Source organism: Podarcis erhardii, assembly GCF_964252035.2.
Source record: "Podarcis erhardii genome assembly, chromosome: 17".
In the NCBI taxonomy this organism is placed as follows: Eukaryota; Metazoa; Chordata; class Lepidosauria; order Squamata; family Lacertidae; genus Podarcis; species Podarcis erhardii.
This window is the reverse complement of record NC_138515.1, coordinates 30,932,201-30,946,131: the sequence shown is the minus strand read 5'-3', so window position 1 is coordinate 30,946,131 and position 13,931 is coordinate 30,932,201. Positions and strand designations below refer to the sequence as shown.

At 40.7% G+C, this 13,931-nt stretch overlaps 2 long non-coding RNA genes across 2 annotated transcripts in view; one reads left to right on the top strand and one right to left on the bottom strand.

Moving 5' to 3' along the window:
• LOC309332557 overlaps nt 1-13,931 on the top strand; it is a 62,626-nt gene that overhangs the window by 28,526 nt on the left and 20,169 nt on the right. The window lies entirely within an intron of this gene.
• On the bottom strand, nt 1,742-4,602 carry LOC309332533. The gene is made up of 3 exons (XR_014152124.1): nt 4,481-4,602; nt 3,539-3,666; nt 1,742-2,300 (listed from the first exon to the last, which is right to left on the bottom strand). It is a non-coding gene; the product is annotated as an uncharacterized lncRNA (long non-coding RNA).

Below are 13,931 nucleotides of genomic sequence, written 5' to 3'. Positions count from 1 at the left end.
CCCTCAAGTGTGAGAGAGATTGGAACCTTAGCCCAATAAAATGTGCTCAACATAACAACCGTCATTGTATTCAACTTCAATTTATTTTAAAAATGTATTCTGAAGATAACTAAAAGATTACAAGAACGTGGCCACCAATGTTTGAACAGTCTCCCAGGGACTGCAGGCTCTTCGGCTTGGCTTCTGCAACAGGAAGTCATTAAATCAGAGGTGGGAGGGATCTCAATGGTCATTCCTGTCAATCTAGGAAATCCATCACAGTAGCCTCAACCTTTTGAAGTTGTCAAAAGTTTCATTCATTTTGGCAGTGCAGGTTCAAGGACAGTTGGCTGAAATACAGGGAGATGAATAAAGGAAGGGTTTTCTCAAAGGCTGAACCTTGAGAAAGCCAGAAAAGGCAATTTGATAAGGAATGGTCTAACACAGCCTTCCTCAACATGGCGCCCTCTGGATGTTTTGGACTCTGCTCCTATCACCATTGATCATGCTAGTCTAGGGGCTGATGGTTACCGTCTAAGAGAGCTGTAGAGCATCAGGTTAGGGCAAAATGCCCTAGTGTGCATATTCTTAAGAATCCATGCTGGTTAGTAGCAAGCAAGCACCTGGTTTTCTTAGAGCTGCGTAAGAATAGATCCTTTGTAAACTGCTCTAACCATGTAAGTGATTATGAGTTTACCGCTCAATAATTCCTTGACTTATCCTCTTGTTGACTCTTCTGTCCTCCAGTACTAAACTGTCTTCCTTTCTCAACCATCGATAAGTGCCCTGCCTCTCTCCACCTGGCTTAGGGTGGGGCCTGACAGGCTCCATTAAGGACTGCTGCTGCTGGACAGAGAGGGCTCCTTTTTAATATTGTTTTTATTTTTTATCTATGTCATTCTATCTTGTTTTTTATATTAATGTTGTATTGTTTTGTTTTAGATTTTATGATTTATGTGGAAATTGTTTTCCATTTGGTTGTGTACCATTTGATGTGTTTTATTTATTGTTTATGACTTTTGTTATGTTGGTAATTATGTAAATCTTGTCATGTTGTAAGCTGCCTTGAGCATTGTTTTAACTATGGAAAGGCAAAATAAAATGATGATGATGGTCGTGGCTACCACTTAGATTGTAAATGACTTGGAATTAAATCCCACTGTTTCAAACAGAGCTTTTGTCTGAACAAATCAATATATTTAAGACCACCACCTCTTTGACTGGGTTGTTAATAGCAGTCTAACTTGGATGAGCCCTGCTGTCTGTTGTGCGTTGGATTAGAAATTGTTGGATATTATGCCTTAGATATTGCATCCTGAGCTGCATTTCTGCACCTGTCTGAAAGCGACGGTGACCTCAGACTGCTGCTGAAAAGGGATTTCTCCATTCCTGCCATGCTTAATCAAATTTGGGCCGGAATGAAAAGCTAAATTTCCACTGGGCATTCAATATGTTTAGGACTATCAAAAGGCTTTGCAGTGTCAGATCGAGTGTGTTTCATGGTAATATTTTGTTTTAAATTCTGGTAGTTTGCCTCCCAGCCTCCTTTGACAGTTCACAGTATCGTGGACTTTGCATAGGTAATTGTATTGCCATTTTTTTTATTGTGTACATGCGTGAATAATAGAACAAATTTAACAGTGCCTGCTGTCTCCTATGACCCGCTGGAAATGAAATGTGCCATCTCAAGGGTTTTATACCAGAATACATTTTTTCCCCTTTTTGTATTAACAAATGCAGACTCGCTTGAAGAAACACAGTATTTAGACTTGAATTCTAGTCATGATTTAATGGCATGTTACACACACACACACACACACACACACACACACACACACACATGGGATACAGATCTCACATCTTATTGCATGGAGGAAAATTTAAGGAAGGTTTGCATCACATAGAAGTGATAGCTCTCAGCACACCCAAGGTTCAGCTGTTCAGCTGTTTGGTATCATGGATACCAAAAAAGCTGCTGTGTGCCTATGTGGATTTTATTTATAGCAAAAATAAAAATAAAAAATAAGCAAGCCATCTTGTTTGACGAAGGGCTCAATAAACTTTAGTGATTAAAAAATAAATACATCTGATTTGAGAAAGAAGTGCTCACTTCTTCAGCATGAGAATTGCCTTGCTGGATGAGATTGTTGTAAGGTTCATGTAGCCCAAGAGTGCATTTTGAAGAGTAGTTAACTTGATCATTCTGGGAGTTCAGGGAAGGCATTAAGGTAAGGGCCATCCACTGTCATCTATGCTGCCTCTGAGTAGCTGTCAATAGCAGTAGTAGTCAGTGGCATAGCGTGGGTTACCGGCACCTGGGGCTGTGCAGAAGGGTGGGTGGGAAAGAGGGAAATGGATGGAGTACATATGCACATTCAATGACCTAACGGCGTCTGCATCACCGAGGACATTGCAGCCGCAGAGATAAGAGTCCTTCCGTTGTCTGGAGATGTCACTTCCTGATTCACATGGAGAAGCCATTTTCATCGGAGCCCAGTGACGGAAGTGCACAACTGTATTGAGGCAGCACCAGGTGTTGAAATTCTACACCCCCTAACAATTTTCTACCCTGGGCAACCGCCCCGTAGTTTCCCATGCTACCCCACTGGTGGTAGTAGTAGTAGCCACAGCAACAGCAGTGATAGCATTTGAATAACATGGTCAAGTGTTCAAAGCACTTCACATATATTACCTACTTGTAATCTGTACAACCAGTCTTGTACGGTAAGTCAATATTAACACACACACCAATTATTGCAGATTGGAAGCTCAGGCCTAGAGACTGTAGCTTCTCAAATGTCACCTAGTGATTTCATGGCAGAAGCAAGATTTGAACCACACTTACTGTTATGTACTGAAGTTCTCACCCTGGGCCAGCAGGGGGATACTGTAGATAGTTCAGGTCCACATATGCAAATAAGATATCGAAAGTGACGTTCAGTGATTGGATAGTTACAGAAAATGGTTACTGTTGCGTTCTAGTGGAACTCTATATAAGCAGGTTGGCTGAACCCTTCAGTTCACTTCTGTTCTGGCCTGTGAATAAACAAGAGCTGTTTGAAGAATTGCTGTGGCGTCTGATATGTTCACCCACAACTCAACACTTACCTTTTGCCGTTCTCTTTCCAGGCACATGCTTAAAATTGTGTGTTTTGTTTTGTTTTGTTTTGTTTTTGCCCCTGAGCTTTCCCCGTGAAAACCCACTCTTAGTTAGTCTCTTAACCAGGACACTCTACCAGATCTCAATGAAGTTGTGCAACCCCTTTTTAAATAACCAATTGTCTATAAATTAAGGAACCTACAATAACACACTATTGTTTCAAGTGCTAATTGAGCAGGAATCACTATGAATGAACACTTAGTTCAACGCCCACTGGAATAATGATCTGGTGTTGACAATAGCCACCTAGTTGTAAGTGCAAAAGTTGCCTTTTGGTATTATAGTAAAATGCAATGTTCCTCATGCAAAAGAATTTTGTCTTTGAAAGTGGAGGGATGTCAGAGACATTAAGCTGTAAATCAAGGGGGGAAATTCATGTTGCATTGTAGTCAGCCTTACCATTGATTTTAATGGGTTTGTGTTGCCTTGTTCCCTATGGACAAAGCCTGGGTGTGATACCCAGTTATCGCTGTCCAAAGAAGTGTTGGTTTTCCTGCTCTCTCTTCTCCTTGGCTTTTCTTTCAGACCTGATCAATATTCAAGAGGTTGTGTGCCTCTGATGTTCCCAGTCAGGGACGCTAAACTTATTACACTTTTCACCTTTTATAGTCATCTAATCAGAATTATTTTTTAGTCAATGATTTGAAAACCCTCCTCCCAGAAGTGGGCAAGTCACTGAGCCAAACAGTCCCCTGCCTTCTGGTTTTATTTATCCACCTTTGTCATAAGGGCATGCTGGGCACGTAGAGACAAGAAAGAAGAGAGACTTCCAGGGATTGGGGGGGGGGTTGGGGAAATGATTTTGCATAATAGGAATAAAAGTATTAATCTGTCATATGGTAAACAGGGATATGCTGTCTTGGTGAGGCTTAAAATAGCCACTTATGCATGTAAAATTTGGGAAGACTCAAGTCATTGATCAGAATTCACAAATATATGAAGTAAAGAGAAGCCTCTGACTCCATCATGACTTCATTGGGTGTAATTCAATGTTGAATGTTCTTGACCATTGATTCCAGAGGGGTTAAACTTGTTTAACTCATTTGATAATTCCATCTTCAGTACTCTGTCCAAAGTCTAATTTAGGCTATGTATGTGTGGAAACTGTTAGCTTTCATTGTATACTTTGGAAGCCAATTATACTGGTGGGCAGAAGGTAGATATTGGGATCTACTGGTAAATCTCTCAGTGATTTACAGTAGATTACAAAGTGTTCCAATTCCTAATTGTTTAACTGCTAAACTTTAACAGTGGCGGCAGCAACAACCAACAGGCTTCTCCCCTTTTAAATGAGGCTGCTGAAATGAAGAAAGTTTTGAAATTAACCCTTTTTTGACTCACCTCGTGTTAACAGCCAGTGAAGTGCTTTAGATTGCCTTTGCAGATGAGAGACAGAGAAACTCTTTCGACAGGAGATGACATGGGAAAGTTCTAATGAAGTGCACCATCATGTTGAAGCATTGTGACATCACAATCCTAGCTATGTTGTCTGTTGAGCCTTGGTTTCTCCTTCACAGGTGTTGTTTCTCCACACAGGTATTGGTAATGTAAAATCTATTTCATAAATCTGTTATAACTACTGTACTTGCATCTGTGGCCATGTTCTCTGATGGGCATGTTGCCCCTGGTTAAATACGCATTGGCTCCCCATTAAACTGAGCCACTGGTTTTGAGCCTTTGAGGGAGTCTCAGTGAGGATGTTTCCTCCCAGGTTGAACCCATGACCCTGAGATGATGCGGGCAAGAGTCTCTGCCTGTATGTCTCCCCGCCCCCTTTCTAATTAAACATTAGGACTAGGCAAGGCCCCTGATTTGGTTCCTGGCCAAAACTGGTTTGGTTCTGATCTGGGCCCTATCAGGATAACCTCATTGGATCCCAAACCAAATCACCGAGATCTCTCACATTTTGATTGAGTTTCTAAGCATTACTTACATGTTTACTTTCAATATGTGAATTTGTGCAAAATTTGATACACCCACCTGGCGAGTTTCTTTGTCTGTCCCTACTTTGTTCAAACAAATGTGTGCTGTTGATCTGCTTGTTTTTTCTTCAACTGCTAGAATGGATTCCTTGTTTCTATAGCTGGGTCATTAGTCTTGGACTACTCGGTTATCACATTATTTCTTTTCACACAATTTGCACAGGACTTGGAGCCACAGTGCTCCTTTGGAGACAGACATGGTGTCTACACAACTCAACACAACCCCTTGTGCCACTTGCCCATTCCAAGTCAGATTATGTCTCATTAATTGGACATTCCAGAATCATGTGCTTGCATAAGCTATATGTAAATGAGCTCAGCCTTAATGTGTCTGTTAATGAAAAAGATTCACTAGGAAATTAAAGAAGGGTTTATTTAACTTAGTTTAATTTAAAGGCCACTTAACACACTGAGCATTAATGATGCAGTCTACGGTAAATGTATCTCCTCTGTTTGCCAGCATTACTGCAGCGAGGGCTGCATTGCGCACATGGGGTTGAATCCAACAAACTACTCAGAGTAAATCCATTGAAATCAATGGACCTAAGTTAGTAATGTTTATTAATTTCAATGAGTCTAGCACTGGATAGAAATGGAAATAAAAAATTGTCTAGGGTAGAGGTCACACCAGTCACCTGCTAAAGATAATATTAAGATAATGATTTTGTTTTCCCAGCCTTAAAGTAGAGAGAGGCCACATTGGAACTGAATCTTTTGACTATTTTGACCACCTTATTATTTTTTTTTGCTGCTTTTCTCAATGGTTCCATTTTGTTTAGACTCTGAGTCTGGATAGAATAAGTTGCATGGTTTGAGGAATCTATGCTTCCATGTTTCATAAGAAAGCTGCAGAGACAGTGCAGGATAGTGCGCACCCTGGAAATGATCTCTTTCAGCTTCTGCCTTCTGGAAGAAGGTACAGGGTTATAAAGACTGGGACTAACCTGGTAACCTGAAAACTAACCTGGTAACCTGAAAAGCAGTTTCTATCCAAATGCGATTTTGGTTTTAAACGCAGTGTAAGGTAGTCTCTATGAGAGTATATTGTATTTGATTATGGGCTATCAGAGTTTTTAGGGGGTTAACCAGGCTGGGATAGCTGGGATAGCTGGGAGAGCAGGCATGTTGGTTTTTGAAGTCTGGTGTAGATTTTTCCAATTTTGTTGTTCTGTATGGGACAATGACAATAAAGATTATCATATCGTATCATATTGTATCGTCCTAAGAGCTCTGCAGACAATTTTAAAACATTTGTATTCCTGGGTCACTATGTCCAGTTGTATAGAAATTATTTGAAAAGTAAATGTGACTGCATTCAGAATGTTTGTGATGATGGACAGTGCTTTTTTCTGGGGGGACACAGGGCTACACATACCCCTAAACATTTTGTAAATCTTTGTACTTTTGTCCATTTACTGTATTTATTTTTGCCGATTTGAACTATAAAATTGTGATTTTCTTGAGTCAAAATGAGAGTACCCCTAAACATTTTAAAAGAAAAAAAGCACTGGTGATGGAAGCATCAGTAGAAGGCTTGACAGAAGTGTAGAAGGCTTAATTTCAGAATTGAATAAGACTGATTGGAATTTTGGTGAATATTGGAGTTAGAACCACATAATTAGACTCACATTTCCATGCTTAAAAGAATTTTGTTGCAACCTATTTATAAAATTACGCATTTGCTCTTATACAGTATCTGTCTCATGTTTTGTGATGAAAACCATCCACTCTACACTGAAATATTGGCCAAAATTCATTTCAAATGCCTGGTGATAGCTTTCAGTTGCTCTCTGGGTTACTCTCTCCTAGCAGACATGTCACATTTAAATGAAGGATTTATAGACATTTTCAGCTCTTTGTGGCATTTCAAGCTTTATGTTCAGCTGGTGTTTCTGGATTTGGAACCATCTTTCTACCCAGCTTTTTATGAGCAGGATCATGGAATTAGTTAAAGCTCAATAACTGTTTTCTTGCACACACACTGCATTGTCACACAATTCCTTCTCCTGATGTGCCTTTGGCAAGAATGCATTTTCCAGAAGGTACTGGGCTCTCCTTAAAATGAATAATTGGTGTTCAGTACAGTCTGATCAATATGCATTATTGCTTTATATACTCTACTGTACTATCAGTGAATAAGCAAGAGGCATTGTTAATATCAACAGAATAAATGGAAAGACCACACATAGAGAAGTCAATCTAATGCTGGTTTCATTGCTATCCAACTTTCAAAATGGGGAAGACTGGCTGAACCAGCCCATCTCTTGAGAGAAGACGTTGCTCCTCTGAAGAAGGGTAACATGCAAATAGACTGTGGTGGGGAGGTGTGTGTTTCAGAACAAATATGTCAAACACACTTTTGAATGGTTAGTTATGTATACGTATCCTATTCAACCTTTTTTTCAAGGAGCTCAAGACAACCTGTATGATGTCTCTTCCATTTTCTTTCAGCAGAAAGAAAATTTTGATTTATCAATTTTTATTGTTTAAATTACTCTATTTTTTACTTTTAAATGTTGTTTTGTATTTCTCTTTGTAAAATTTTTTATGTAAATTTAATAAAATAATCATAATCATTAATTAGCCGTTTGAAGTTGTCCAGGCTGCGAGAGTATGATTGGCCAGAGGCCAAGCGGAGATTTGAGCTTGAGTCTTCCTTGTCTTAGTCCAACACCCTAACCATTACACTATGCTGGCTACACCATGTCCTTGGGCATACAAGCATGTGATGAGAGATATGTTGAAGGGCTGTTAAAAATAAATCTGTTTAACTAATGGCTGCTGGGAGGACCATAGCACCCACACATGAAGGAAGATGGGGCCCAGAGTTGGTTCTGGGAGTGTCTCCTTACAGCTTGTCTCTTCTCTCTGTAGGTGGCTAATTCTGCTGTGTCTTTGCATTGAGGGCAGCTGAATGAACCAATCACACCTGAAGCAGAGATGCAGCACAATTTCTTTCCATCCCTCAGAGCTGTTTGTTGTATCTCTGCATTAGTTACCTCTGAGCTCGCCTTTTTTCCTATCAGGGCAGGGACTCATGCAGAGACACCAGGGGGTGGCTTCCTCTGTAGAAAGATAATTTTTACTTTTTCACATGCTCAATGTAAACCTTTTGGGATATGAAAGTGAAGTATAGCTCCAGTTTTCAGAAGCTTGGGAAACACTGGATTAGATGCTAATCAATACCATGTTCATTTCCCTCTCCCCTCCACACACTCCTTTCAGAGGATTATACTGCTTGTTTTCAATGCCTCTCTCTTGAGTGACATCCATCTTATTTGCATTGATCAGAAATAATGGCTGATGAAGCCTGCTGTCTACTGTGATCCAAGCCAATTTGCGCAAGTATTTTTTAAATGCCGAAATCAAATAGTTGACCTTTTCTGACGACTGTTGGCAGTTTGAATGGTCTTGATAAAGCAGATGTGAAGCAGCTCCTGGGAGGTGGGTTTCAAAAAGTGGGTTTAAAACATGATCAGGGTAATGTTCAACGTGTGTGCATGCATGTGCTTAAGATGTACTTGGGAAATGGCAGGCTTCTATTAGCAATGTTATTTTTTCAGAATAAACAGACCAGACTTCATTGTGATTTACTATACAAAAGGACAATTCATGATGTTGGTGAATTCCACATCTGGGGGGGGGGGGACTATTATTAGTTACTGAATTTTTGTTTATTGAATTTATAGCCCATATTTCCTTTCAAAGTAGCCCAGGACAGCTAACAGATACACAATTTAAAAGCAAAAACCAAGCAAAAGCTTTTTTTGTGTGTGTCTAAACTACTTTGAGGGTTTTTTTTACAATCAAGGGGTGTAGGAATTTTATGAAATAAATAAATGAAAAACATTCTAAAACAGTTTAAATATTCTGAGTTATGAAGCTTTTCAGTTGTGTCAATTAATTTATCCGATAGCAGGCAATAGCAAGCCCTGAGTGAAGATAGAACTGTCACAATCAGTGGATGCTCCTATGTGGACACAAACTTTCCATTAACGTTCCTTCCAGCATAACTTCTTAATGCATTCATGCATTCATGGAAAGTATGGCAATCCTGGTTAATCCCACCTACAGATGAACAACTGAGAGATTAAATTTGCCAATGTCCAAGTCAACTGGCTTAATATCCGTCAGATCCTGTTCTTTGTTTCCAAGAGGAAGGTTCAGGAGCAAGAACCTAGAGGTCTCATGCCTTTTGAGGCATTGGTTTTTAGCATGGCAGATGAGTCAAGGCACCTGGTTTTAACGATATTCTGTGTATCTGCATTAACAAAGGACAGCATGGGAATGATAGTTGGTCAGAGGCAGGTTTAGGCATAGATATTAGTCTATGAGCATAATATCCAGAAGAAGAGCAATAAAGCTCCTACTATACCTCTCTGGTTCAGCAAACTTTGGGAAATTGCCAGTGTGGAGATGTGTATGTCAAATCGATGTCACCAAGGGGTGAGGAAAACAGGATTCCTATTTTGCAGAATGGAAGTGTTTTATTTTTAATGCTAGTAAGACTCACAGTGCAAGGACACTTCCAGTCCAATGTGTGACAGTTTGTGGAAAAAAATAATGATTCAGGTGTCTGTTGATTTTTCATCAGTTAATGTTGTTTATGAGGCCTTAATTCCCTCTGTCTAATGAATATGATGGTTCAGAACTTTGTGTTCAGCAGGTCAACATGTCATAGGAGGAATCTACACACATATAAAAATGCCTTTTAAAAAAGTTTTGAAAAATACATTGAATTTTGCATAGTGTCACATTTGTATATTGCACATTATAACACATTTAAACGTTTTATTTCCAGCTGTGTAGCTGAGTCCCTAGTTGACATGTTGCCTGCCAGTTGCGTCATCTGGATGAACTCAACAAGCCTGAGTGAATTGTTGGGCTAGGATGTAGCTAGGAGGAGAATTTCTGATAAATTTAGTTTCACTTTGAAATAATCTCAGCTAAGCCTGACATTTGCACCAGGTTTAAAACAAGCTCTGGACAGTTTTATAAGAAGCTATCTCCAAACCGATACGATGTTTATCATGAGATGGGGAGTAGAATATTGATTTTTATTTCATTTAACGCCTTCCAGCGTTTGGTCTGCAGTTTGAAAATGTGATTATTTATAAAAAGTGTCCAGTCCAGTTAACAGCAATGTTCTTACTTGCCTTTTAGTTTTCATTGGTTTGTATTTCCTTTGATTATAGAGTTTGAAGTACGAATGTTCTTTTTTCCTTTACAGTTTCGTATTTATGCACACTTTGAATGACAATGCCCAATACCCATTTGTAAGAAAGCTTCCCTATTTGCATGTTAGAAGGGCATCTAGTGAGGAATGGAGCGGCCTGGGTTTGAACATCAAAGGGAGGGAAATGGCCTCCATACCTCAGGCAGAAACATTACAGGGTATTTTAATCAGATGTGATACCTCCTACTGCTCTAAAAAGATTCCTTCCAGTAGCACCTTAAAGACCAACTAAGTTACTGATCTTAACTTAGTTGGTCTTTAAGGTGCTACTGGAAGGAATTTTTTTATTTTGTTTTGACTATGGCAGACCAACACGGCTACCTATCTGTAACTGCTCTAAAAAGGCAATTCAAATCAAGTTCTAGGGAGGGGTTTTTTATTATTAGGAGAGGAAGCAGACTGAACAAAGCAGAACCAATAGACATCTCCACTCATACATTTGCTTGACAGAAATATATCTGAAGTATAAAAATTATAGTCAGAAATGGGAATCTCAATTACCTGCAGAGCTTTCAGTATGATGCAGCTCTTCATATCAGGACCTGAAAATTATCTCTCTGTGTCTCAGTTTGTTAAGGTATGATAAATCTCATTTTAGGGGTTGACCAGTTCAGCCATGAGAAGGAAGGGATTTAATGTAGGCAGTTTTCTCTGTCTTGCTTGTTTCCCAAAATAGGAGAGCATCAGTGTAGTTATACTTAACTGGTTGCTACTCTGTGAGGATGTGACAATGAATTTTTGGCTTTGGTAGATAATACATAATTTATCTGATTGATTTCACAGATTTTTTTAAGCTTTCCAGTTGTTGAATTATTGAAAGTTTTGATATTTCAGATCTAGTAGCACCATTTCAATCACCCTCCATGTCCCATTTCAGCTCCATAATGTGGCGAAGTGGTGGCGTGTATACAGGACGGTATTTTCCCGGTGCATTTGATCAAATGAATGAACCCTGGCTGGCATGAAATGCTGTGTGATGAGGTTTTTGTAATCTTTCTCATTAGCTTCCTACTAATTTGCGAACTGGTCAGGATCAGCACAATGGAGAATGTGTTGTGAAAGCACTCGGAGGTGATTTGGACACAATGTGAGCCTACTTTGATAGCCAGTGGACAGTTTTTCACGTGTACCTTTAATATACAGCTAGTGGGCATAATGTAAGGTAATCAGATGTCCCTGTTTCCCGGGGACAGTGCCTGGATTTACAAATTAGTCCCCATACAAAATCCACTGAAGTTGAAAAGTGTCCACAGATTCACTGAAAAAAATCTGGTAACCTTAGCATAATGTCCAGTTCAAGCTATGGTCACACTGGCAATTATTATGCACTCACTCTGTTTCCAGTGCTGGGTTTTTGATCTGTGGTTACACAACAATATCCAAAATGCATACTGTCAGGGGCTCAGGCGCTGAGGCACAGGGAAGATGGGAGATGGAGAGCGAGGGGGAGGAATCCGAAGGGAGCGTAGGAGGGGACAGTGGTCCGAGGGATTCCATGAGCCTCTCCAGCGAATCGGAAGATTCACAGAGGGGAGCGCCAGTGGCCAGGGGCAGGGGGGTCCCAAGGGGAATGCCCCAGGAGCAAGGGGGCAGCAGGGACTCCCAGAGCAGTAGTTGGAAATCAGGACCAGCTTCCCCACCAGAGCAGAGTGGGGGGGGGGGAAGAGTCCCAGGCATCGGGGCCAGTGCTTTCCCCACCAGGGAGAGGAGACGAGGCAGAGCCTACCACGCCTCCCTCGGAGAGTCGGACAACGGAAGGGAGGTCAGATCCGGCCAGTGTCACGGAAGAGGGAAGCAGTGATAGAAGTAGTGTAACGGTTAGGAGAAAGGTCACTGGGTTGGCGCGAGAAGCAAGTTCAAATGTACAGGAGCGCGGGACAGCAGAGAGTGAGGATTGGGAACCAGGTCCTAAAGCACGCCGGAGGCAGGGGGAGGAGCTAAGCGACTCAGCGTCGGAAGAGTCCAGAAAGGGCAATGCCCCAGCGGGCAGGAGGACCCAGAGGAGAAGAGAGCAGCGCAGGAGGTGGAGCAGGGCTAGGATCTTAAACTGGTGTGGAAGGGGCGGAGACTCAGACGGGACTTCGCCGATCTAGAGCTTAGACGTAGGGCTGCACGCTCTGGCTTTGAAATGGAAATTAAACTTCAATAAAGACTTTTGTACATAACATCAGCCTGGCGTTGGTCCTCTGTGAGCTGGGACCTAGAGGCAGCTCTGACACATACGCATCAAGTTGTTGTTGTTACTGTTTAATATGTTGATTATCAAACCTGTTTGACACCAATTGGAGTCTTTAAGATGTTCCTAATTTGTCTCCAGTCAAGTTGTAAACAACCTTGCTAAAGTGTTCCCTTTGGCTAGGGGTGGTCCTGCAGCTTTGCTTCACTTCTGCCTCTTCTCTAACCTCCATCTCCCCCGCCTTGTGTACTTTCAACTTTAACCAGTAAACAATTTTATATTTGTAGTACCACCCATGGCTGAGCAGCCATTTAGTGATCCAGCTCCACAACTGGATGGTGGGATCCTGCAAGTACAAAGGGGGGCAGCAGTGAGAATCTTAAGTAAAGGGGAGGAGGATTTGTTGCCTATCTGACAAACACATGCAAAGGTTGAAATTATATGTAATGTTGCCTTATATGTAAATGTCTAAATATATATTTTCATCAAACGTTTTTGGACACAGTCCACCTGGACCTGCTCTGTTGAAAACCCTGTGCAAATGGAAACAGTACTGCAGAAAGAAAAGGTTATGCTCTTGCATAACTCTGCTCCATAAACCAGTGAGGTTTATGAAGCAGAGATGCCATGTGGATTTCATCCTTTTATAACTAAAAATGGTGTGGATGGATTAACTGGAAGCAAAGTTATATAAGGGGCACCCTTTCCATTCATAAATAAATGTAAAGGGTACCCTCCTGGCACATTATATGCACAGTTAATTTATAAGAGAAGCACAGGTTGCTAAATTTTCCTTTACACTGGGAAAGTGTGATGAAACTGCTGGGGAAAAGACCAGTAATGTGTAATATTGCTCCCCCACCCTAACTTTGAAGGCAGTCAATTCTAAATAATCTGATTATTCATAATTCACTGATAATAAATAATTAATTTTTTCATTAACGAAAGCTTTTGTGTAATAACATATGTTTTATTTTAAAGTCAATTTAATATTAATTACAGGTTCAGCTAGTGGAACTTCTGGAGAAATTGCTCCAAGGTGACTTGTATGCCATCTAGGAGACTGGATATTAGTCTCTTTGGGCCCTCCTGGACTATACAGTCTCCTTTCCTTCTTTGGGATTTGGTCTGGAAGATAAGGGGTCCAAATCATGCAGGGACCCCAGAAGCAACTTTAGCTCACATTGCCTAGCAGACCCAATTTGAGTGGCACAAACTCAAACTGGTTTATTTGTTATTGTATATATTTCAACAAGCCCAAAGTTTGAGAGTCAGTAGCACAGATGTTGTAAAGGTGTGGTGATCTGTCATGGAACAACCCCACTGAAGAAGATAACAGTGGTTACACAGACCTTCATGCTGTTGCGAAGGGGCCCCGTGACAGTTCAAGCTCCAAAA